This window comes from Paroedura picta, chromosome 4 (genome assembly GCF_049243985.1).
Source record: "Paroedura picta isolate Pp20150507F chromosome 4, Ppicta_v3.0, whole genome shotgun sequence".
Lineage (NCBI taxonomy): Eukaryota > Metazoa > Chordata > Lepidosauria > Squamata > Gekkonidae > Paroedura > Paroedura picta.
This window is the reverse complement of record NC_135372.1, coordinates 125,580,156-125,603,941: the sequence shown is the minus strand read 5'-3', so window position 1 is coordinate 125,603,941 and position 23,786 is coordinate 125,580,156.

Here is a 23,786-nt window from a genome sequence, read left to right as displayed (position 1 = left end):
AGGCTGGGATGGTTTAACGCCATACTGGCCTCCCTCCTCCCCTCCCTGTTTCTCTCCTCTCCTTCCTCTGCTGACACATCCTACAAGCCCTGCAGGCCAGATGAGGGATGGCTGGTGGAGGGGGAGCTTTGTTAGTCGCTGACAATTAACTGTTTGTTTTAGGTCTCGGAGAGCGGCGGGATATAAATCCAATTAAAAAAATAAAATGAATAACGTCTTTGCTGTTTTTATCATTTTATCAATTGGTTTTTCCTATTGTTGTGAACTGCCCTGAGCTGATCTGTGGGGAGGGATGATATACAAACTGAATAAATAATAAAAAGAAGAAAAACAATGAATAAATAAACATTAAATAAATATGGAGCCTTCTTGAGCAATTAGTCTCAGGACTCCCACCTGCCTGTCTAGTCGTCTGCCCACTGATCAGCTCACCCAACCCACCCACCCATCCGCCCAGCCTTCTGCCTAGCTGTCCACTCTGTGAACTTGTATCCCGCCCTCCCTCCAAAAATCTTAGGACAGCATGCCCAGTCCCCCCTGCTCCCATTCTGTTTTTCTAACATCTTTTGCCACACGAGGATAGAAATAAGCTGTCCATCGTCAAAATGCCTTTTGTGCAGAACTCCTCTATGTAATGACTGTCCCAAAGTCACCCTGTGGTGAAGAAACAGTCATGCTGCTCCTAATTGCGCAAAGGCATCCAGTCTTCCCACAGTGCTGTCAGGAGGATCACCAACATCCCTATTTTTATAAACGAAGACTTTTGACCAAGAGATAAATAGGCCCCAACACTATCAGTTGGTTCAAGGTGCAGCTGGGATCTGAATGGCCCTTTCTTAGGCCAGCAAACACAACCAACCAGCTGGACTGCTGAGACCCTGTTTTATTTGCTGGTTTCCTTCTTTTGTTTTCCTTCCCCCTACTGCATCCTATTTGCAGTTGTGGGCTGCACACATTTCATACTTTCCTGATAGATGTCATTGAATTTGTTTCAGAAGCATTGCCTTGCTGGCATTTGTTCCCCGAATCATCCAGATGGAATTTGCTCTTAGTGGAGAGTTTCTCACATTTTTGGAAATGATTTCCATTAGAAGGCAAGGCATTTATTCTTTTGCTTTGCATCTCATTACTGGAGAGCTTTCGTTAATTTAAAAGGTTATGAAAGAGACAGAACAGATTCTGCAGGAAACGACCACCTAAATCCAACAACATTCAGATTTCTCCGGGAGGGAGAAAACAAGGCATCCTGTCTGTCAACAGTGATACATCTTTGACAGGGACATTTTAGCTAGCGGTGACACCATGGGACATAGGAGTGTTTATTGGCGTTTCATTAAAAATGGCATTTGATAGCTTTACTAGCAGCAAATTAAATGACTGGTGAGATTTTCTGAGCTCCCTCGTGACAGTTTTCGGTGGCCCTGTCTACTTTTTTGAATTTCAGCAGACTGTTTTGCATGGCTAGCCTTTCAGCATATAGTGGCTTCTCTTCTGTTGGGGAGCCAGTATTGTCATCCGTGTGACATTCATTGCAGAGTTTGTGATCTCTGGGAAGCATAGAAATAGTTGCATGTACTTATTTTACAGAAAAAGAGAGAACCTGTCCCAGGCTATCAAAATCACTTAGCAATATCTTTTATACAATCTCTATTTTAATGATAAATGAAACAACCACAATAAATTCCATCATGGTACATAAATAACAAAGCCAATTTGCAAAAGAAGCATACCTCCTATACTTTTCAAACTTATCCTAGAAGTTTTCAATATTTCAACCAACTCCAAAATTTTAGTCACAATTCTCTGCATATAATGTCGGCCTTCAGCTCGCAGGTATGGGAGAGCTTTGTCCAGATATCACTCCCTTTATTTTACAGCTTCAGTTTCATTCATGTTGTGGCATTTGTGGCCACTCCATACGTTACGAGAAAACCTTGCTTTTAAAAGATATTGCTGAAAGAAGATTCAGTGCACAGTGATTCATTTAAGGAGTATACCTTGTATAGAAGTAGGGTTCCTGGAGGAGCTATGCACCAGAGGAATCCAGTTATCCAGAGGAGTGTTGGGTTATGGAGTGGGCGAGCATCTCCCATTTTCTACAGGGAAGACAGAGTCAAAAAAAGCATTCAGCTTTTCAGCCATTTCCCTTTCATCCTTTAGCAATCCTTTCACCCCTCGGCCATTCAAGGGCCCCCCTCCCTCCCTGGATGGCTTTCTGCTTTGAATGTATTTGAAGACATGAGCACCCAGCTAGGGGTAAAACGGTAATGACTGGTGAAGGGAATGACAAACCACCCCGTATTGAGTCTGCCAAGAAAACGCTAGAGGGCGTCACCCCAAGGGTCAGACGTGACTTGGTGCTTGCACAGGGGATACCTTTACCTTTAACTTCACAGAATGTCTTTGTCGCTTTCATTTGGGCACTTTGTGCAAGCCCTACATTAGAATCTGAGATATCCAAGATGCTTAGAGACTTTCCAAGTCAATTTAACTTTAAATCCCTGGGGTTTAATTTTTAAGAAGATGTGGATCTATTATTTTCATAGCACAGCAGAACCTCTGGACAGCTGGGTCAAATTATCAAAAGGGTGTGATCGTAGGGACCCAAAAGGCTGTAGAAGAAGAAGAGTTGGTTCTTATAAGCTACTTTTCTCTACCCGAAGGAATCCCAAAGTTGCTTACAATCGCCTTCCCTTTCCTCTCCCCACGACAGACACCCTGTGCGGGAGGTGAGGCTGAGAGAGCCCTGATATTGCTGCTTGGTCAGAACAGCTTTATCAGTGCTGTGGCAAGCCCAAGGTCACCCAGCTGCCTGCATGTGGAGGAGCGCAGAATCAAACTCAGCTCTTCCAGACAAGAGGTCACCAATCTTAACCACTACACCAAGCTGGCTCCCTACACCAAATTGGCTTGATTATGGCCTAGTTTTCAAGTTCTGACAAAATAAGACTCTTCAGGGCTATTTGGACTACTTGGTTCTCTTTAGATTTTTAAGGCAACAGCTGTTGGACTGAATATGTATGTCTATTGTTGTTATTGGTGTGTCTGTTGAGGTGTGGTTGTATCGTTATGCAGGTTTGTTTGTTTTAATGTGCTGATGATTAGCCACCTTGAACAAGGTTATAAACCGTGAACAATAATTGAAATAGATTAGAGGAAGTCTCTCAAACTCTGGCTGGTGATGACGACAATGCCTAAAGAAGGAAAAGCTCTTCCATCTCCAGCTTTCAATAGATCAATTTTGTTTCTAAAACAAATTTTCAATCTTCTGCCTACAAGTTTGGCAAACAGATTAAAGCTACTGATTAATTACATATGGTCAGTTCAAATGGGGTCTGTTATTGGTTAGGTACCATAAAAAGGTTGCTTAATTATATAATCAAGTATTCCAGAACTAAAACAAAGGAACTAATCCTCTTGAATGCTGAGGAAGCATTTGACAGGGTATAGAAAAATATATCCTCCGTGATGTCAAAGAGGCCGTCTTATGAAACCGACAGAACGAAAAACAAACAAATCTCCCAGCACAAGAAATTGTGGAGGGTGAGATGTGTGAAAAGGCACAGACAAAGGTGAGACAGCAGAAAAAGTGAGGAGGGGTTCGGAAGCATGAACAAATTTAGCGCTTTGCCATTCAGCTGGCATAACACTTTTTAAACTGATGTGCGGAAATGCCCTATTTGTTCCTGGTGCTGCACTCCTTTTGTATATTTAAACTCTGCCCACATTTATGACTTAGTGAGCCTTTGTTGGGACCTCATTAACATATTATGAGGTATTGGGATATACATTCAAGAAGACAAACTCTGAGTATTTGTAGATGAATTTACAGAGAACTGAGAAAAACCAAGCAGATGGTAATGGCCATGGATTTTTTTTTCCAAGACTCTGATTAGTTATTTGGGGATTAAGATATACTCTAAATTGGAGAATTTGTTGTAAGTCTATTACTGGCCTGTGCAGGAGGCTGTAAAAAAAAAAGAATTAATGAGACTGGGTCAGATTAAGATTTCTTGGTTTGTACTTTAAATTAAAGCATGTCTCTGCTTAAATTAAAGTCGTGCTACAGAATTTCAATGCCCCAACTTTGACTCCCAAATCCCCATTTTGATCCTCCCTTGTGCAAAGGAAATCCGCGCGTCTTTATTTTCCCAACAGTTTCAGTCACCTTCTGTAGAACGTTTCAGTTAAGTCTACGCAACCTTTTTGCCTTTGCATCAATTACATCCATCAAATAAATGGCATGTAACACCAATGGCAGAAACAACTGAAAGGGGCATATTCGTACCCCTCAGCAATGAGTGTTGCTTTCCCAAATTCTATCATTCCAATGAGGTTTACGGTACTATTCTATGCAGAGTTACCCCCATCTAAGCTCATTGGTTTCAATGGACTTCTTGGAGGAACTCTGTACAGAATCTGACTATGCATAACTAAGCTGAAACTCAAACAGTGACCTTACTGCTCACTTCAATCTGTAACAGGCCTCCGCAGACAGAACCATCTTCCCACTTGAGGCATAGCTTTGTTTAGTCTGATGATGGTCCCAAAGTGGAGCTTTTCATGGTCTTGATGCAAGCCCTACATTATCAGTGATGACATTGTCGGACAGCGAGGCCAGGTGCTTGTAACATCAATAGAACCCTGTAGCATCCAGATAGTGGCATATTCTAAAGATGGCATTGCTGTCTACTGGGAAGTCCCTGGTTCAAATGATGACTTCATCCACAGGATTGCTCGGTAGCCTCAGGCAAGCGACTCTGTCTCAGCCTTACCCATCAGCAATATGGGACTCGTAATACTGAAATACCTTGTAGGGTTGTTGTCATTGTTACTGGGGCATGTTACAGCATTTTGAAGCAAGGTCAGGCGACGACTGTGTTTTAAAAACATGAGAACTCTTTTGGAGACATGCTCATCACATCACAATCAAACGGAAAATAATGACAGGGGTAGTCAAACTGCGGCCCCCCAGATGTCCATGGACTACAATTCCCAGGAGCCCCCTGCCAGCGTTCACTGGCAGGGGGCTCCTGGGAACTGTAGTCCATGGACATCTGGAGGGCCACAGTTTGACTACACCTGGACTAGACAATGGGGAATACATAATAGACCTTTCATTGTCATATCTCAGTATGGGGGTCTGTTTAAACAGCTTCTTCAGGGTGAAGACTGTATTTGTAGGCATACACTGAAATTGGTAAAGGGGGGCAGGGAGTGGAGGAGAACCAGTTCCGAATTTTCCTATCTTATTCCCATTATGCTTGAATCAATAAGGACAGGGGTTGCTGGAGATTCTTAATTACCATTCCATTCCTTTGTCACATATCAGTGCCGTATGAGCTCCCAAGCTGACTCTGTGCGCATCCTGTCAGTGAGATTTCCCTGCAGATGTGGGGGGGGGGTTTGTTGCATCCGCGTAATTTGTGCAGCTGTGCCACTTCCGAGAAGACGAGTCCAGTTTTCAAAGAGGGATCCCAGAACGAAATGCTGAAGAATGAGAAATGTGAAGCCTCAATTAGAAAATAGCTTCCAGGTCAGTCCTTTTGTCTCCTGTCAAATCAACAGAGAACAGAGGAAGGCTCGGAAAAGGGATTCACTTTTACAAGCACTGACTAACAATTTTGCAAAAAAACAGAATTCTTTTTAAGAAGTAAAGCAGATTTCCGAGGTATTCCTTGTCTGTGAGAGCGAGACTCACTCTGCACATTTGCCAAGGCGGGTATGAAGTCGAATTAACTCATTTAATGCCAAAGGAGCTGAACACGCTAAAAGGATTTGAGCAGCTTGTTTCTGTAAGTAGATTGAGGTTCCGATGCAGCTTTTGTCATGAATTATTATCCTGCCTTGGCATTTTTCAGTACTGTATAAGCTCATTTCATGTGACTGGGACACAGACAATTCATGCTCTGAATACTATTTCACGGGTATGGATTAAGATGCTACACAAAGGGCGGCTTTGTGCACCATATATCCATCGTTTATTGATTGTAGCTTGAGCGATGGTCGCCAGTGAGCTATAACGGTGAAAATGCTGAATTTAGATGGAGGAGAATGGGGTTCTAATCCCACCAGCACACAAAGAACACTAAGGAACCTTGGACCATTCATTCCAAGAACACCAAGTGATCTTGGACCATTCTTTCCTGCCTACCTCACAGTGTTGTTGTGGGAAATGTGAAAAGCAGAGCCATGTATGCTGCTCTGAGGGCCCTGGAAAAAAACATGAGATAAAAATGTGGCAGAGAGATAAATAAGAATGATAATAGAACACTCTCGGCTGCCTATTGGTTGGCAGCGGTTAAATAAGCAAAGAGGAAAAAAGCACTAGGATGCTGCTGAAAAGAACAAATTAGTTTATTTAGAAGAGAAGCAACTTTGCAGAGAGAGAGAGAGAGAGAGAGAGAGAGAGAGAGAGAGAGAGAGAGAGAGAGAGAGAGAGAGAGAGAGAGAGACCTAACTGTCCAACTGTTCTGTTGTCTTCAGCCTGTTCTGGAGGCAAACAGGAAAGAAGTGTGCTCAAAGGAGCAGGAAGTCTCATACATGTTGCAGAGAGAAAATTTAAAGCATCCAAAATCAATGTGGAAATCGAATTCAGTGTAGACTGCAGGGGTAAAAAGCCCCGTGCGGACTACACCCAGATCTCCCAGTGTACAAGGATGAAAGAATTAAAGATTATCTTTTAAATTTGAAGAGGCACAAGCTTGGCTTTTTTTTTTTTGCTTCTTGAATTTTGCTGCTGATGAGCATGTCTACCTCAGTGAAGACGTTCAGCCAAGTTTTATATGGTTACCGCTGAACTGCCGAGAGTTTCTAATGCAGTACGCTGGGAAACCTTTCGCCCCTCAGAACGGAAACAGCACGGGTATTATTGCTTTCCTGTGCCCTCTCCACTGGCTAAAGTGAAAAGTGAGCATCTGGAAAGACAACAAATTTAAAAAATAAAGTTCCTCTGAAGCCACGAGCCAATATAATTCCCAAAATTGAGACTTTGTAGTTAACTCGAGTCACCTCTGAGATAAAGTTGGCACTCACGTTGGGTGTACAGATGGCCGCGAAGGTTCCAAGGCAAATATATTAACAGGAGAAATTGGGTTCGGTGAAATTTAAAGCTAAGAAGGCACAACCAATCGTTTCCAGGGAAATGAAAAGCTCTCTTCTGAGGGTTTCCCTGATTGCCACTCAACCCTTGATCCATAGTCACCCTGCTGTTGTCATTGCTGTGCTAGACAAGTAATTCTCTGCTCAAGGCTTCAAGGATCTGAGCAGATGGTGACCTTCTTCTGGAAATCAGTTCACCAAGACCTCATATACTTTAGAGTCAGGAATTGAAATGTAATGGAAATGACCGTACAGCTACAGGACAAAGACATTTCAAAGAGACATGTAGTGAAGAGTATATTTGCCTTGCACAGATCCAGTATGAAGGGCTAAACAAAGAAAATTGCTTTCTGGTCATCAGTGAGGAACAACAGCAAAAACCCTGTTTTTCTGTTTAGCAAGCAATGTCACAGTCTGTCTGTCTAATTTCTGTATTCCTCAGATGGCACCATTAAAAAAGCTTAGCAGGACCATGAAGACTCTGAAGAGCAACCAGGGTGTGTTCACAATGAGTTTCTAGTCAGTTTTGCTATTGTATTTAGATCTGGGTATGGTTCTAATTGTGGAGAGGGCAAGGGCTCATTCCACACATGGAGTATAATGCGTTTTCAATTAGCTTTTGCAGCTAGATTTTCCTGTGCGGATCAAGAAAATCTACTTCTGAAGTGCATTGAAAGTGCATTATCTGATATGTGCGGAATGGGCCCAGGTGTCAGGGAGCTAAGGGATGAATACAAACATATAATAAATCATGTGGAGGATACCACATTAATTGCTTTTCCCACAGTGAATCAGCTCTAGGAAACCAATGGCAACTTTTAGCTAGAATATCTTTCCTTCCTTCCTTCCTTCCTTCCTTCCTTCCTTCCTTCCTTCCTTCCTTCCTTCCTTCCTTCCTTCCTTCCTTCCTTCCTTCCTTCCTTCCTTCCTTTTGCTTTCTGTCTTTACTTTCTGCTATATTTCCACCATTTAGGCTAGGTAGCAAAGAGCCACAAGATCTGTGGCATGCAAAACTTACTAAATTGAAGTAATACGCAGTTGATACTGAATTAAGCACCGGTTCCAATTTAGACTTTTCCATCAGGTGAGCATACCACCCAAGGAACATACATATTTATATACCATAAATCCATTTATTTTAAAGGATACCATACAAATCTAGTCTTAGATTTTTTTTTTTGAAAGAATGTCAGTCTTCTTAGGAATATTTTAAAACCTGGCACCAGTGCCAGGAAACTGGCAATCTACCACCCACCGTTAAAAACCAAAGTAGCTTGTTTGCGATCTGATCATGACAGCTACCTGACAGCCAGGGGCTTTGTGAGATCTGATGGATACTGAGTATATTCTTTGGACCCAATCCATGCAACTGATAAATTACTAGTAATCATGTTATTTGCCTTTTCCCCCAATAAGACATTTCATCCAGGGTCTCCTCCACCTAAATTTGCTTCCGATTCTTCCCCCTTTTCCAAACTGGAGAGCCCCAGGGTATTGGTAAACATATGGTGCAGTGTTTCTCTGAATCCCTGTTTACAAAAGAAAAACAGATGTAGAATTTCTGGGAAGGGTGTTTAGTGTTGTATTCCACAGACAATAATCACATCTTGGGATTTCTGGAATAAAGAAATATACGGTTAGATGGAGAAGAAAACTCAGTTTCCAACCACTGAGATGGGTCACTAGGCCGGCATCCAGGATGGCTGTTGACCACAACTAGAAATCAGCAATAGGATTTGACAGGAGGGGGGAATTATATGCCTCTGTGGGGAATCAGGGGTTTAGTTCTTTCCAAGAACCAGTTTGGTGTAGTGGTTAGGAGTGCGGACTTCTAAGCTGGCATGCCGGGTTCAATTCTGCACTCCCCCACATGCAACCAGCTGGGTGACCTTGGGCTCACCACGGCACTGATAAAGCTGTTCTGACCGAGCAGTAATATCAGGGCTCTCTCAGCCTCACCCACCTCACAGGGTGTCTGTTGTGGGGAGAGGAAAGGGAAGGTGATTGTAAGCTGCTTTGAGCTTCCTTTGGGTAGAGAAAAGCAGCATATAAGAACCAACTCTTCTTCTTCTTCTTCTTCTTCTTCTTCTTCTTCTTCTTCTTCTTCTTCTTCTTCTTCTTCTTCTTCTTCTTCTTCTTCTTCTTCTTCTTCTTCTCAATGTCTGCAGTGGAGTCTTCCCAAATCCTACATTCTTCTTTTCACTTCCTTCTTTTACCCACCAGCCTCTGAGCCAAGTTCCACTACTGGGCCTTGCAGTATCTGCACTGCAGCAAAACAAACCTTGTTACAGAAGCAGGGTGCTTTCCGCACAGAGGTATTTTTTGTTTTTTGTTTGTTTCCTTGAAACACACCTTCAAACGGGTGCAGAAATCCACAGGCCGTATTGCTCCAGGAGCAGCTTGATGTGACGGACAAAACGGAAACAATTCCAAAGGCAAAGAAGTTATGGAAGAAGTAAACAGCAATGTGGAGAATCGATACCCGCATGCCCCCCATGGGGCAGGTAATTGCAGCACAACGGTCCCTTTTGCTGTGTCTTTCCTTAACTATCTTTGCAGAATTTTTTTAAGTGCGGAATATTAGTTAGGCATTGTGTTAAATCGACCGTGCTGTTTTTAAGCGGCCTAGAAGGGAATGTGACAAGAGAGATGTCCCCATCCTGGTGCACGCAGTTTTTTTTTAAAAGGGGGCTATTGATTGCAGTCAATTAAGAGCTGTAGCCAGAACCCTCTCATGGTGGTTTCCAGAGCCAAACTGAGAAAGGATTACAGCTGACATTGCTTTCCGAGCTGCGGATTCATTTGCATGTGAAAGGTCGCAAATTCCAGTTAATTATAATGAGGACACAAAGCCAAAGTATGGATATTTATTCCTGATTGGAAAATTCTGGCTTCTGTCTCTGCCAGCCACCCTCCCAGTGTACATTTGGCATTATAGATGCAGATAAAATAAATAGTTTCAGAAGGTAGCTGTGGAGTCTGCAGAACAGCTGGATTCAAATCCAGGAGCACCTGAGAGACCAATGGGATTTTGGAGGTACAAGTATATGAGAGTCAGATGAGCTTTGACTCTCAGAAATTTAAGGCAAAGGTAAAGGTATCTCCTGTGCAAGCACCGAGTCATGTCTGACCCTTGGGGTGACGCCCTCTAGCGTTTTCATGGCAGACTCAATACAGGGTGATTTGCCAGTGCCTTCCCCAGTCATTACCGTTTTACCCCCCAGCAAGCTGGGTACTCATTTTACCGACCTCGGAAAGATGGAAGGCTGAGTCGACTTTGAGCTGGCTGCTGGGACTGAACTCCCAGCCTCATGGACAGAGCTTCAGACAGCATGTCTGCTGCTTTGCCACTCTGCGCCACAAGAGGCTCTCTCAAAAATTTAGACCCCCTCAAAAACCATAGTCTCAGACAGGGAAATACAGTGTTGCATCTATGCTGCAGTGGCTGGCCATGGTGCAGCTGCAGCACTGCTAGTCGCCTCCCCCAGGAGACTGGTACACAGTGACTGAAGGGGGGGGGAAGGTGCCCCAAAAGTGTTGCCGGCATTCACTGGCAGGGGCTCCTGGGAATTGTAGTCCACGGACATCTGGAGGGCCGCAGTTTGACTACCCCTGCCTTAAAGAGTCCAGCACTCATCACTCTCAGCATCTTATTAGTAGGGAGGGGGCATCACCTATCAGCTTCACAGGCTCCTTGTGGTGGCACATTGCATAAAGAGCGTGCATGGCCCCAGAGAGTGACAACAGGGCTGTATCAACAGAGGCATCGGATCAAAACTGCAAGATGTCATAGCCCTAATGTATACCACATCGGCCAGACTCCACCTGGAGTACTGTGTGCAGTTCTGGAGGCCTCACTTCAAAAGGATGTAGACAAAATTGAGAGGATGCAGAGAAGAGCAGCAAGGATGATCTGGGGCCTGGGGTCCAAGCCCTATGAGGAAAGGCTGAAGGACTTGGGAATGTTCAGCCTGGAGAAGAGGAGGCTGAGAGGAGACATGACTGCTGTCTTTTTAAGTATTTGAAAGAAGATGATATCCCAAGATGCTTCTGTGCTTGAGTGTACAAGGCAGGGGGCAGAAGGGCAAGATCTCAGCTAACTGCTGTCAGCAATTGATTATCCATTTGCCCCTTATTCTCTTAATGTAAACACATTTATTGTTCTCCAAATGTTTCCCATGCAATTCAATCTCAAGCGAATACGAACAAATCCAAATTGTCCCCCCCCTATTTATCTATGGAATCTGTTGACCATTTTCATGATGCTGCATGTTAATTTGCTCTCGCATTCTGCCTATAAGTTTGAACTGATTACATCCAGCCCATGACATTGTATCTGAGGAACCGTGTGTGCACTCGAAAACTTTTCCCTTGAATCAAACTTTGTTGGTCTTAAAGGTGCCGCTGGACTCTAGATCTGTCCTGCTGCTTCAGACCAACACGGCTACCCACTTGCATCTATTTAAAAGCCATTTAGAGGAGTCAGAAGAAAAAAGGAAATCACGAGGCCCAATGAAGTAGTGGTCTTCTCTATGTTTATAAGTGAAAAAGGTTATAACTTAAAGTCTAAATGGTCAAACATAAGGAGTCAACCAAAATGGGATCCTAGGTTCGTCTGGGGATTTTCATAAAGTGGGCACTTTATGAAAATCCTCAGACAATTATGAGCATTTTGCCAATGTGATACTACGATTACTATTACGACAATATATTGGAAGAGCAACCACTGACGAAGATAGAACAGAAAGTGGATTACTTTACCTAGGATCCCGTTTGGGTTGACTCTTTGGCCCATTCCGCACCAGGATCAATGTGGCAAATTGATCACGGAAAGAAAAAACGCAATTTAAAATAGTGGAATTCATCGTTATGCATACTTGCCTTTGTAGTGGAATCCAGCGACTTTTCAATCATTTCCCACAGGTTTCCGGTCTCGGCAAAAATCGCTATCCAAGCGATATTTGCTGAACTTTGTCCCGCCCCTGGCCGTCAATCAAACGAGCAGCCAATGGGCAGCCATTATCATGCTTCCGAAAAGCCCCTTTCCCTTTAAGGCAGGTTTTAAAAAAAAAACACGTTGCAACGAATCTGCATTGATTCGTTGCAACGGAGAGACCCATCTAGCTAGCTAGCAGGTGGTGTTTGAGCTGCCGTTTCATCATTGCCACGCTCCCCCCGAGTGAAAAAAATTCCCCCCCTGTGCACGGGCATGATTTTCGGCCGAAAATAAAGGGAACAGCAAACGGGGCTGTGTGGTGCTTGGTGACTTAAAACAGCTCTGTGGAGGGACTGCAGCCGGGGAAGCCTCGCTGAGTGAATGAAGGCTCACCGGTTCGTTGCTTTCCGCTCGCTCCAAGAGAAAAAAATGGCCGCTTCGTCGGAAGATCAGAGGAGAGAGCCAGGGGGAGGGACTTTGCTGAAACTGCAACAATGGTAATGCACAGAGCTTTTTCGCTAGTGTTGCAGATTGGTTGCAAGAGTGTAGCGCTTTCCAGAGGGTGAATCCACTTTTTGGGATTTCCTTGGAAGCGCTACAACGAAGCGCTTCTAGCGGGACTGTTTCAGGAGTGTGGCAGATTGTGTACGACGTTGTGCATTTTAGTAGCGATTACAATTTGCCACACTCCTGCTACAATGAATCTGTGCAGAAAGGGCCTTTGTGTTTGGCCATTTAGCCTTTATGTGATAACCTTTTTCACTTATAAATACAGAGAAGACCACTATATCATTGGGCCTCGTGATTTCCTTTTTTCTTCTGAGTCCACATTGAGGAATCCACGGTTCTATACTTGATTAGCCATTTAGAAGAGGGCAGAGAGTGGTTCCTGTTGGCAGCCGAGGAAAGGACCCACAGTAATGACTTGAAACTACATGTAGACTGGTGCTGGCTAGATTTCAGGGGGGGGGGGGAGGGAATCACTGAGTAGTTCAGCAGCAGAATCAGCTGCCTAAGGAGGTGATGATCTCCCCTTCAGTGGAGGTTTTTAAGCAGCAACTGGATAGATCCTTATCATAGGCGCTTGAGGCTAATCCTGCATTAAGAAGGAGGTGGGACTAGATGGCCTGTAGGACCCCTTCTGACTCTGGGATTCTATTATTCCATTCCTTTGCTGTTCTACATTCCCTCTGCAAGATGCTCATAAATTTCCATTCTTCATATCTAAACTATTTTCGTAAAGAAGATATTTAGTCTATAACTTACAAGGAAATGAACAGAACTCGTAGAAACTGAAACGCAATATGTACAGAACGTCTGCCCATGTCCCATTTTGGCCATCTTCCATTCCCAGCATACCTTTTAGTCAGAAAATAATTAACCTGACACTAAGATTTAAACATTTCACCCTCTGCATCTGTAAGATTTCCCATGTTTATTTGTTTCTGCAGAGTTGTGTGTCCAGCAGGCATCTCCAAAGCATATGGCGGCCAACACACTTCTGCCAATCTCTCAGGGTTTCTTCAAAGCTTTAATAATGAAATGGTTCTTCTTCTCCTTGGCTGTTTAACTTAGACGCTCTCGTTTTGAGTGCCTGAGGAAAGAGTGGTCTCTTGCCATCTGCTCTTAGCAAGCCATTATTTCCCACCAGGCAGAGAAGCTTAGGAAATGTATTCGTAGTCACAGAGAGCAAGATGACGTTTCTCAGATAATACTTCATGCTAATCCATGAGGGTGCTCCGAACAGGCAGATCCGCGCTTTTTGGTGAGGAAGGGGCAGTTCCTCAAGAACTTTCTTTTCACACCGTGGTACAAGTTCATTGTGGGAGGACAAATGAGGCCCAAAGCTCTGGTGATAAAATTCAATGAAAACGTGAGCACTGACTGGTGTCACAACAAGGTCAAAAACTGTAATTTTATATTATAGCTGTGTGGGCAAAGCCATAAAGTTGCCCGTGTTTACGCTCCACAGGGAATTTTTATGACAAATGTGCCCAAGTTTTACAACCACATTTAAAAAAAAAAATGTGCACAGCAAATCCCCGTCATCCAGACATTACCTATTCAAATCATGTTCTTGCTGTGATTTAATGTGTGCATCCCACACAGTTAGCTGAAATAAAGAAGACAACTTTGTTCTCACACATATTGAGAGCCAGTTTGGTGTAGTGGTTAGGAGTGCGGACTTCTAATCTGGCATGCCGGGTTCGATTCTGCCCTCCCCCACATGCAGCCAGATGGGTGACCTTGGGCTCGCCATGGCACTGATAAAGCTGTTCTGACCTAGTAGTGATATCAGGGCTCTCTCAGCCTCACCCACCCCACAGGGTGTCTGTTGTGGGGAGAGGAAAGGGAAGGCGACTGTAAGCCGCTTTGAGACTCCTTTGGGTAGGGAAAAGCAGCATATAAGAACCAACTCTTCTTTTTCTTCTTCTTTCCTGGTGCCTCACACAAATACACACTGTCATTTTGACCCCCTCTCCCTATCTTTCTTATTTCAATTCCCGCATTGTTCCAATTTCCACTTAAAGCCAGGATTATTTGGATGCTATCAAGATCCAATCATCATCTCCTAAGTCTTGCCCTGTCTTCACTAGAAGATTCTTATGTCAGCTACAGTGACAGGAAGTTTCAGTATGCAAACCAAAGGCTGAAAAAAGACAAAAATATTGACCCACACAAAATCTATGTCATGCCTTTTAATGATGGTGGTCAATGCTGTCAATTAGTAGCCAACGTATGGTGACCTCTTAAGGTTTTCAAGGTATGTCATTGCTGGCCACTGAGCAGCAACCCTGGTCTTTCTTAGTGATCTCCCAGGTAAATGCTAACCAGGGCCTACCCTGCTTAGCTTCCAAAATCTGGCACAATCAGACCATTCAGTCAGGACAATATCTTTTACTGGGCATAATGAAAATGACAGCAAATATTATGCAAGCTTTAGCATTCACCAGAACTGTTCATCAGTTTGGTGTAGTGCTTAGGACTGCGGACTTCTAATCTGGCACGCAGGGTTTGATTCCTCACTCCCCCACATGCAGTCAGCTGGGTGACCTTGGGCTCACCACAGCACTGATAAAGCTGTTCTGACCGAGCAGTGATATCAGGGCTCTCTCAGCCTCACCCACCTCACAGGGTGTCTGTTGTGGGGAGAGGAAAGAGAAGGCGACTGTAAGCCGCTTTGAGTCTCCTTCGAGTAGAGAAAAGTGGCATATAAGAACTAACTCTTCTTCTTCTTTTTGTCAGGCCAGATGGTATTTATTTATATATATTTAAATTTGTATACCGCCCCTCACGACAAATCTTCTCAGGGCGGTTCACAATATAAAACCAACAGAATACAAAAACTGACCAGATTTTTAAAAAACTGACATGCAGTCATGAAGCCCCATTTTCTGTATTGCCTAGTATTAGGGCTTCTCTGCTGGGTTATAAGCCACTGTGAAAAATGGGAAAGAATCACACAGTCTCATAATCTGAAGGAACATATTGAGTGTACAGAAAGCACTGTAGAACCCACTGACTCTGGCATTGCAAACTTTGATCTTTGACCACATGTGTGTGTGTGTGTGTGTGTGCACGTGTCCCTGTGCAAAGTTGGCTGCAACTCCACCATGCTTTGCACAGGACTGAAATTTGCATGGGGCAGGAGACCTCTGGCAGAAGCTTTGGAGAGTTTTTTTAGTCTTGTGCTACACCGTGTTTAAAAATGGAGGTGATTTCGCTGATGCCCTAGTGCAGCTGAATAATAATTTCCTGACCTTCTTTTCAAATTATTTATTTATTTATATCATTATTAAATTTATAGCCTGCCTTCCTCCTGGGACTCGAGGCAGGTTACAGAAAAGGAAAAATCCCCATAAAAACCCTACCCTAAAACGTTATTCCTGCACAACTAAGATGGCAAGAATGGCAAGAACCCCCCCCCACAGTCATCTAACAAGGGGGGAGCGCTAGGTGCCATAGCAAAGCCTGAAGGGGGGGCATTAATCTAATTAACCTGGCCTCAACCATAGAACTGGTCGAAGAGTTCTATTTTACAGGCCCTGTGGAACTTTGCCAGCTCTGTCAGGGCCCTCAGCTCTCCAGGGGGCTCATTCTACCAGATTGGGGTCGAGGGCCAGGGACCACCAACAGATTAGTACCCACAGAACAGAGCACCCTGAGGGGGTATAAACAGATAAGCAGTCCCTCAGATAGGCTGGGCTCAAGCTACAGATGGCCTTAAATTTGCACGGTGTTCTCATTATGGTTTTCTAATTTGATCCTGCACACTTGTTATGATCTTGGCAGATTTTTATAGCCTGTCCTGAGTGGATTGCACTCTATCCTCCAAATGGATCAATTCCAAGCCATTCTTAAATTCAGCAGCATGAAGAAGGTTCATATGGCACAGCCGCCATATTAATGTTAGCCTTGTGGAGAGTGCCAGAATTCCCCCCCCCTCCCTGAAAAAATGTTGTTCACTAAGGGATTAAAGGGGAAAATGTTTTCAAAGTATTATACTTCCCATCTAAGTGTCTCTCAATGAGCCTCTTGTGGCGCAGAGTGGTAAGGCAGCCGTCTGAAAGCTTTGCTCATGAGGCTGGGAGTTCAATCCCAGCAGCCGGCTCAAGGTCGACTCAGCCTTCCATCCTTCCGAGGTCGGTAAAATGAGTACCCAGCTTGGTGCTGGGGGGTAAATGGTAATGACTGGGGAAGGCACTGGCAAACCACCCCGTATTGAGTCTGCCATGAAAACGCTGGAGGGCGTCACCCCAAGGGTCAGACATGACTCGGTGCTTGCACAGGGGATACCTTTACCTTTACCTTTAAGTGTCTCTCATTACATCTCATGACAATTTTTTTGTGCTGATTATCCCCTCACCCTTTTATTATGTTTGCATGCAACACTTTTTTTTTTTTGCACTGGAACCCTGCCATTTGCTTCCTCTCTGGTACCCCTTTCCATTCAATGCCAGCAGGGAACTAAACCTTGCAGAGCTCCTTTTACAGTTCCCCCCTGGTCATCTTAATTTTTTATGTTGGAATCTGAGATTAGCAACACTCTCATATTGACAGACTTGTGTCATTCTTAAAGAAAATTGAAACATTTTAAAATGAGGTGGAAATGGAGCTTGTGCTCTGATGAAGGATGGAGGACGGTAGAAAGTGCAGAGTAAGCAGAATGATTTCGATGTGAGTGGGGTGGGAAAAGGGCAGGGGGAATCTGAGGGAACCTGTATTTTGAATTACCTTTATCTTGGATTATGAGGAGATCTATATGCTTTTGTATTACCTTCAGCTTGGAAGCAAAACAAGGGGAAAAGCAGCACAAAAGCACTCTCAGAAAACCCAAGGAAAAAGCAGCCGGAAGCAAACTGGGCACTGAAGGGAGGGAAATCAATGCAAAATGACAAAGAAAACCCAATGGACATGCATGGTGAAAGTGAAGAGATTCACCCATGCATAATAGGCCTGTGTCTGAAAGCATGGCTACTGTGTTCATTCTAGGCTGAGATCCATTCTGCATTGGTGATGCTGCTTCGGGCTGCCACTGGTTCTTTGCAACAGGGCAGCTAGTCCCGCTGCTTCATGGGACCAAAATGGGAAGATTTTTCCCACCATACCTGGTCCGCCCTGGATTACTGCTTCCACATGAAGCAGCTGAGGCAGAGAGATTGCATTGCACTTTGCTGTGGTGGGAGAGCACTATTTTCACGAAGGTGGGATTGTGTTACAATGCAATCCTACCTTTGTGAAGCACCATGGAGCCGACTGGGGCATTTTTTGTCCCTTCCAGGATGCCAATTCCACATGGCCTTGCCCTGGGATAGGCCCTGTTGGTGCTAGGGCAAAAAAGGGAGTGCGGAAACATTTCATTCCCTCACATTCCCTTTGCAAAGGAGGACCTGATTCCACATCATGTAGAAGCGGGGATTAGCTCCGCTACCAGACAAGTGCTGGCCCAGCCTTTTTTCATTGTGCGGAAAAGGTATGACTCTGGCCATTCTGATGATACTCATCCTTATTCATCTGCATTCTCTCCCAAACTAATTTCTGCCATTTTCTTACTTTCTCTGTCTCACTCCATTCATTTAATGCACACTGCACATTACAATCCCTTAGCAGAGTCTGTCCTCTCCGCAGTGTTGGTTCATTTGAATGCCATTTGTCACAAACAGGAACACCATGCGTTGCCTTTTCTTAAGAGATTTCAGTTTATGATCTCAGCACAACAGTGTATAAAGCGGAAAATATTTGCCCAGTCTTGGAGGGGGGGGGGAGTGGAAATAAAAACCTGAAATATGGATGCCAGTTATTTGCATGATACCATACAATTTCAACACAGCTGTAGTCATTTCTGTCTCTTCAGGAGGTGGCAAAAATTACATTCCTTGGAATTATCACAATAAACCCTTTAATGCAAAAACCCCAACAACAACGCAAAAGCCTTCTGTGGGCTGCATTATATTTTGCCGTGGCTTGCTGGTTTGCTATAAGTCCCCCCTGTTTCTGGAGATAAAAGATGTGACTGGGGACACGCAGGAGGAAAAGGGGCCCCAGTGTTCACTGATAGCTTATATCTGAGCAGGGAAGAGGCCTGGGCCTTCCACAAATGATGAGAAGTCCCAGCTAACCCTTTCCCATATTGGTATCATTTCCCTTGGGATTGGGCAAGAAGTCTATCACAATCAGAGCTTTCATCCAGTGCAGTAGATTTCATACAGGCTGGCAAAGGTTCATCTTTGGCAATTAATTCCATGTTTTATTCATTCCAGAATTCTTTAAAGCTGCAAATCAAAATGCCACCCTGTGCATTGCTAACTACTTTAGGAAGCACCAGGATTGCAAATAAAGGTGCTTTTTGCATACCAATCAGGTCAGCTCTTTTCAGAGGAGATGAATTTAGCTCTCTGTACTTGTCTTGCTTAATTGTATTTGCAGCAGTGCAGGGGAAAAGCATCCTCTACCTCCAATTTACATTATGCAAAACAATTCATCCCTTCCCGTCGCAGACCCCCAAAGCGAGCCATACGCCGTCTCCTGAGGCTAGAGAAGACATTGTTTGAACTGCCAATCCATATAAATTAGATTTATCAGGGGGGCTGGAGAAAAAGAGCTTAGATACCATAAACCACCAGAGAATAATCACCTCAGAGCCATGTGTGCACTGTAAATCCACTACTTAAAGGACAAATGTGACAGCTGACCAAGCACATGTTGCTTAATTTATGTCCACACAATAATTATAAAAAGGAAGAGACAATGGATTTCTCCTCCCTGCAAGCTGGGTTTAATTCGCCAAATCACGCAATATTCAGAATGGCAGCAGCATTCTTCCTGACACACTATTACCCAAGTGTCTCTTGAAATATATGGTCAAAGTTAGCAGGCTTTCGTTGTTCCAGCTGCAAGCATAGGGGGAAAAAACATGAAGATAGTCAATGAAATGCACATCTGCAGAGGGTACCCTGGCTGTTGTAGCACTCTGCACAAAAGAAAAGTGTTTCCATAAACTGTTGATATCGTGCTATTGTCGTCCTCTCCGCAGTATGAATTATTGTTGCAGCAGGACAGCCATGCAACTTCCATCAATTTGTGCCTGCAGCCAAAAGTTTTAAATCTTGCAAGTTTCCATTGGCACTATGGTGCTCTTGTTGCATCTTACTGGTCTTTTTCATTAGAATTTAATTATTTTAGTTCGATTTTAAATAATAATGTATCACTATGGAAAGATCATTTTTGCCCAGGAAGGCTGCAGCTTGGAACCTCTGGTCAACCACCACTGATACCTGTTATCCCCCAGGAGGCCCAGGTCCAGCATCACCCCCAAGCCACAAACCTGCCCCTTTAGAGGGTGTTCAGCCCCAAACAAAACAGGAGGTACATCAGTTCCTGAGTCAATCCTCCCCACCTACCACTAGCTACAATTTTGTCAGCATTTAGTTTCATTTTATCTATCCCCAATGTGCCTCTAGGCATAAGTTAACTGTTTCCATGACCTCCCCAAGATCTGCTGGATGTCTAAGTCTTGCAGTACTGCCAATAATGTTGCACACCTGATTATCTCATTTCATCACTTATCACCCATGAGATCCAGGGGCTTTCCCTAGGACATCTTTCCCCCACATACATGAAGGAAGTCATATTCCTGATTCATTGTTCTGTTGTGATCAATTGTGAAATGATCTGGAAGTAGGAGGGGATTTTCATCTATGCTATTGTCATGGTCAACCATAATCTGGTAGGGTTTAGACTCTCAGAAACTCAGAATCTCTGGAAAAGTTAGGAAGACCTATTACTTTGGTCCATCATTGGAGGTCAACAGATGAATTCCTGACAGCCCTCAAGGATTTTCTAATGGGCTTAATTAGTGTTCCTGTGGAAGCCTTAGTCAATCTACAAAATGCAGAGATGACCCAAGCAGATGTGTTAGACCTTTTGAACTATTTATTTATTTATTTATTTATCATACTTTTATACCGCCCTCCCCGGAGGCTCAGGGCGGTTTACATTATAACAGAGAACCATACATAAAACAGTCTGTAGAACATGTACACCAATAACCAACAATTGCAACCAAACACAACACAGTATAACAATAAACAATCATAACACAAACAGGTCCAGGGCTTGTTGATGGGATTCTGAGGGGTAGTGGCTTATTGATTGAATTCTGAGGGGGGGTGGGGGGAGCAGGGGCCCTTGGTCGCTGTAAATTACATCTGGTCTCGGCCAAATGCCTGGTGGAGGAGCTCCTTTTTGCACGCTCTGCGGAACTGTTTAAGCTCCGTCAGGGCCCTGATCTCCTCTGGGAGCTCGTTCCACCAGGTAGGGGCCAGAACAGAGAATGCTCTGGCCCTGGTCGAGACCAGACGGACTTCTTTAGGGCCAGGGATCCTTAGCTGATTGGAGGCAGTAGGGCGTAGAGCTCTTTTGGGGGCATAGGCGGGGAGGCGGTCCCTCAGGTACACTGGGCCATGACCGCATATGGCCTTGAAGGTAATTACCAGAACCTTTAGTTTGATCTGGAATTCAACTGGTAACCATTGCAGCTGATGGAGAATAGGCCGGATATGGGACCTCCACGGTGTTGCCGTGAGGATCCTGGCTGCTGCATTTTGAACTAGTTGTAGTTTCCGGGTCAGGGCTAAGGGCAGGCCTGCGTAGAGCAAGTTACAAAAGTCCAGTCTAGAGGTGACCGTCGCATGGATCACTGTGGCTAGGTGTTCCGGGGCCAGGTAGGGCGCTAGTAGTTTGGCTTGGCGGAGATGGTAGAATGCCAGCCGCGCTACCTTTGTGATTTGGGCCTCCATTGTCAGGGAGGCGTCCAGAATCACGCCTAGGTTCCTGGCAGAGTGAGCCGTAGAGAGCTGCACGCCATCCAGGGTAGGCAGGCGCGCTTCCTCGCATGGGCCCTTCCTACCTAGCCACAGGACCTCCGTCTTTGAAGGATTGAGCTTCAGACGACTCTGCTTGAGCCATCTCGTCACTGCTTCCAGGCAGCTGGCTAATGCTTCTGGGGGAGAGTCAGGGCGGCCATCCATCAGGCTTGGTCCAGAAAATTAGAGGTGTAGAGTAACAGAACATTTTGAAAGAATGCAGTTGATACCTTTGTAGACGAGGAACAAAATCCAGACTCACAGCATTTTGAGGTTTAAAAGAGAGAATCAATCTTTACTGGAAAGATTATTTACAGAAATGTATAATGTTCCTCTGTTTCAGTCTCCTTACTGCTTCAGTCTACTGATGCAGAATACAAAGCTTGAAGAGTAGTTACCAAAGCAGCACAATGCAAGCCTCTTGTGGCTATGCTGTAGGCAGCAACTACATGCCACATATCAGCAAATGGAGAGAACCGAGAGCTTTAATGGCTGCTGCTCCTTGCTTAAGCAAAGTACGCATACTGATCTGCTTGTTCTCTTCCTGAAGAAACAGGAAGTGGGCAGGAGCCCACACGAAACAAAGGAATCCCCAGGACTTATGCTCAGAGTTTTTCCATTGCAACCTCACCTGTGACCACTTGTGCATTAGTGAGCACACAGCTACAGCCCTTCGAGGCTGACTTTGCCAACAAGATGTGCTTATTCCAGGTGTCCTTCCCATTCTTGTAGAATCATTCAGTCTCCTGGAACACTGAGAAGCTGAGGATGATGAAGCATATATGCCTGTGTTCAAACAAATCTGGCCAAATAGAATAATAGAATCATAGAGTTGGAAGGGCCCATAAAGGCCATCTAGTCCAACCCCCTGCTCAATGCAGGATCAGCCCAAAGCATCCTAAAGGAAATACAAAGTAAGAGCTTATTATTGTTGTCTACTCATTGGTGGGGATGACAGTGAAATGTTTACCTTTATCTTCCACCATCTCTTCAGCTGATAGTCATCTGTCTGATACATACGGAGTGACCCTGACGATCCGAACTAGACTGAACTCTGCAAGTCATTTTTCATGACTTGCATCTTTGCTGACTTAAGACTACACATTTTTGAAAATTTGAGCTCAGGAAGCTTCTAAAGCTGAGCCTGGTCAAGGATCTTCTGGTTCAAGGACATGAAGAAACTGATAATTTTTTGCTCAGCTCTTGATCCCTAACCTAAATGTGATGGGGCTTCAGACAGATGGATAAACAGGAGGTGGTTAATGCCTTCTCAAGTTTGCAAATAGTTTCAACAGGCTCAGAAATAGACATGCACCCATTGAAGATCTTCAAGAAAGTTCTGATCTTGAATCATGAAGGAAAGGCAGGATACAAAGATGTTAATATTTGAGAGGCACAAATCTAAGATGACTGACATTTTTGGATTATGACAATTGTATAGTATATGCCTGATTAAAAAAAAAAAACCCTTTGCAAGCTTATTTCAGAATTGTTCTTTTGGGTAAATTGTATTTATTCAGTCTCATCAATGGTTCCAATGAAATTGCAGGGACTTTTCCACTCAAGATATCATTCAGAATGACTGAACTGAGTGGTTTCGAATTAGTAGCAGCAAATATTCTCCTGCTAGCCCAAAATGGGCCTAGTTCTTCCAATGTGAAATTAATGTCTTTAATCACCTCTGGCATTTGCAGAAAGAAAGACCATTGAGCAAGGAATTTATCATGCAGCTCATTTGCTTTAGAATCCAAGGGAAACATTATGAACATTGGGCCGTTTACCTATGATAAGCTAATTAATGCAAATGCCACACATATATTCTATCCCATCTCTGTCGCTTTCACTTGTTTGTTTTATGGGATTGAAATCCTGCTTAATATGCATTAGCCTTGACAGTAAAACATCAGAGGTGGTAGGAGAAAACGGAGGCGCTACCTGTTCCAAATCAACTTTGTAATGCCTGCTCTGGCGCCTCTTATTTACAGCCAATTTCGAGCAACTCATTAGTTATGCTGCACTGAGCCCAAAATGTCATTGCAGGAAAATGCAAACACTCTGCAGTCTGTAGAGGGAATTGCTCTGTGCCATGGAATATATCGATATGTTTCTTTACAAGAAGCATTTAGGAAATTCTTATCAGGGGCAGAAGCAGTGAGATTTGGATGGGGAAGCAATAATCATTTGTACATCAAGCTTAGAGAATAACATTTTTTTAGCTGGCCAACAAGGAATAATTAAAGATCTGACTCGTGGAATTATGGGGATGAAGATATGAGAATGGATTTTTTTTAAAGGCATCTCTCTTTTCCTCTCAATCATGTACAATCCCATCTCTTTGTGATTAGGACGTTTTTTAAAATGCTGTGTGTTGGTATTAAGAATGA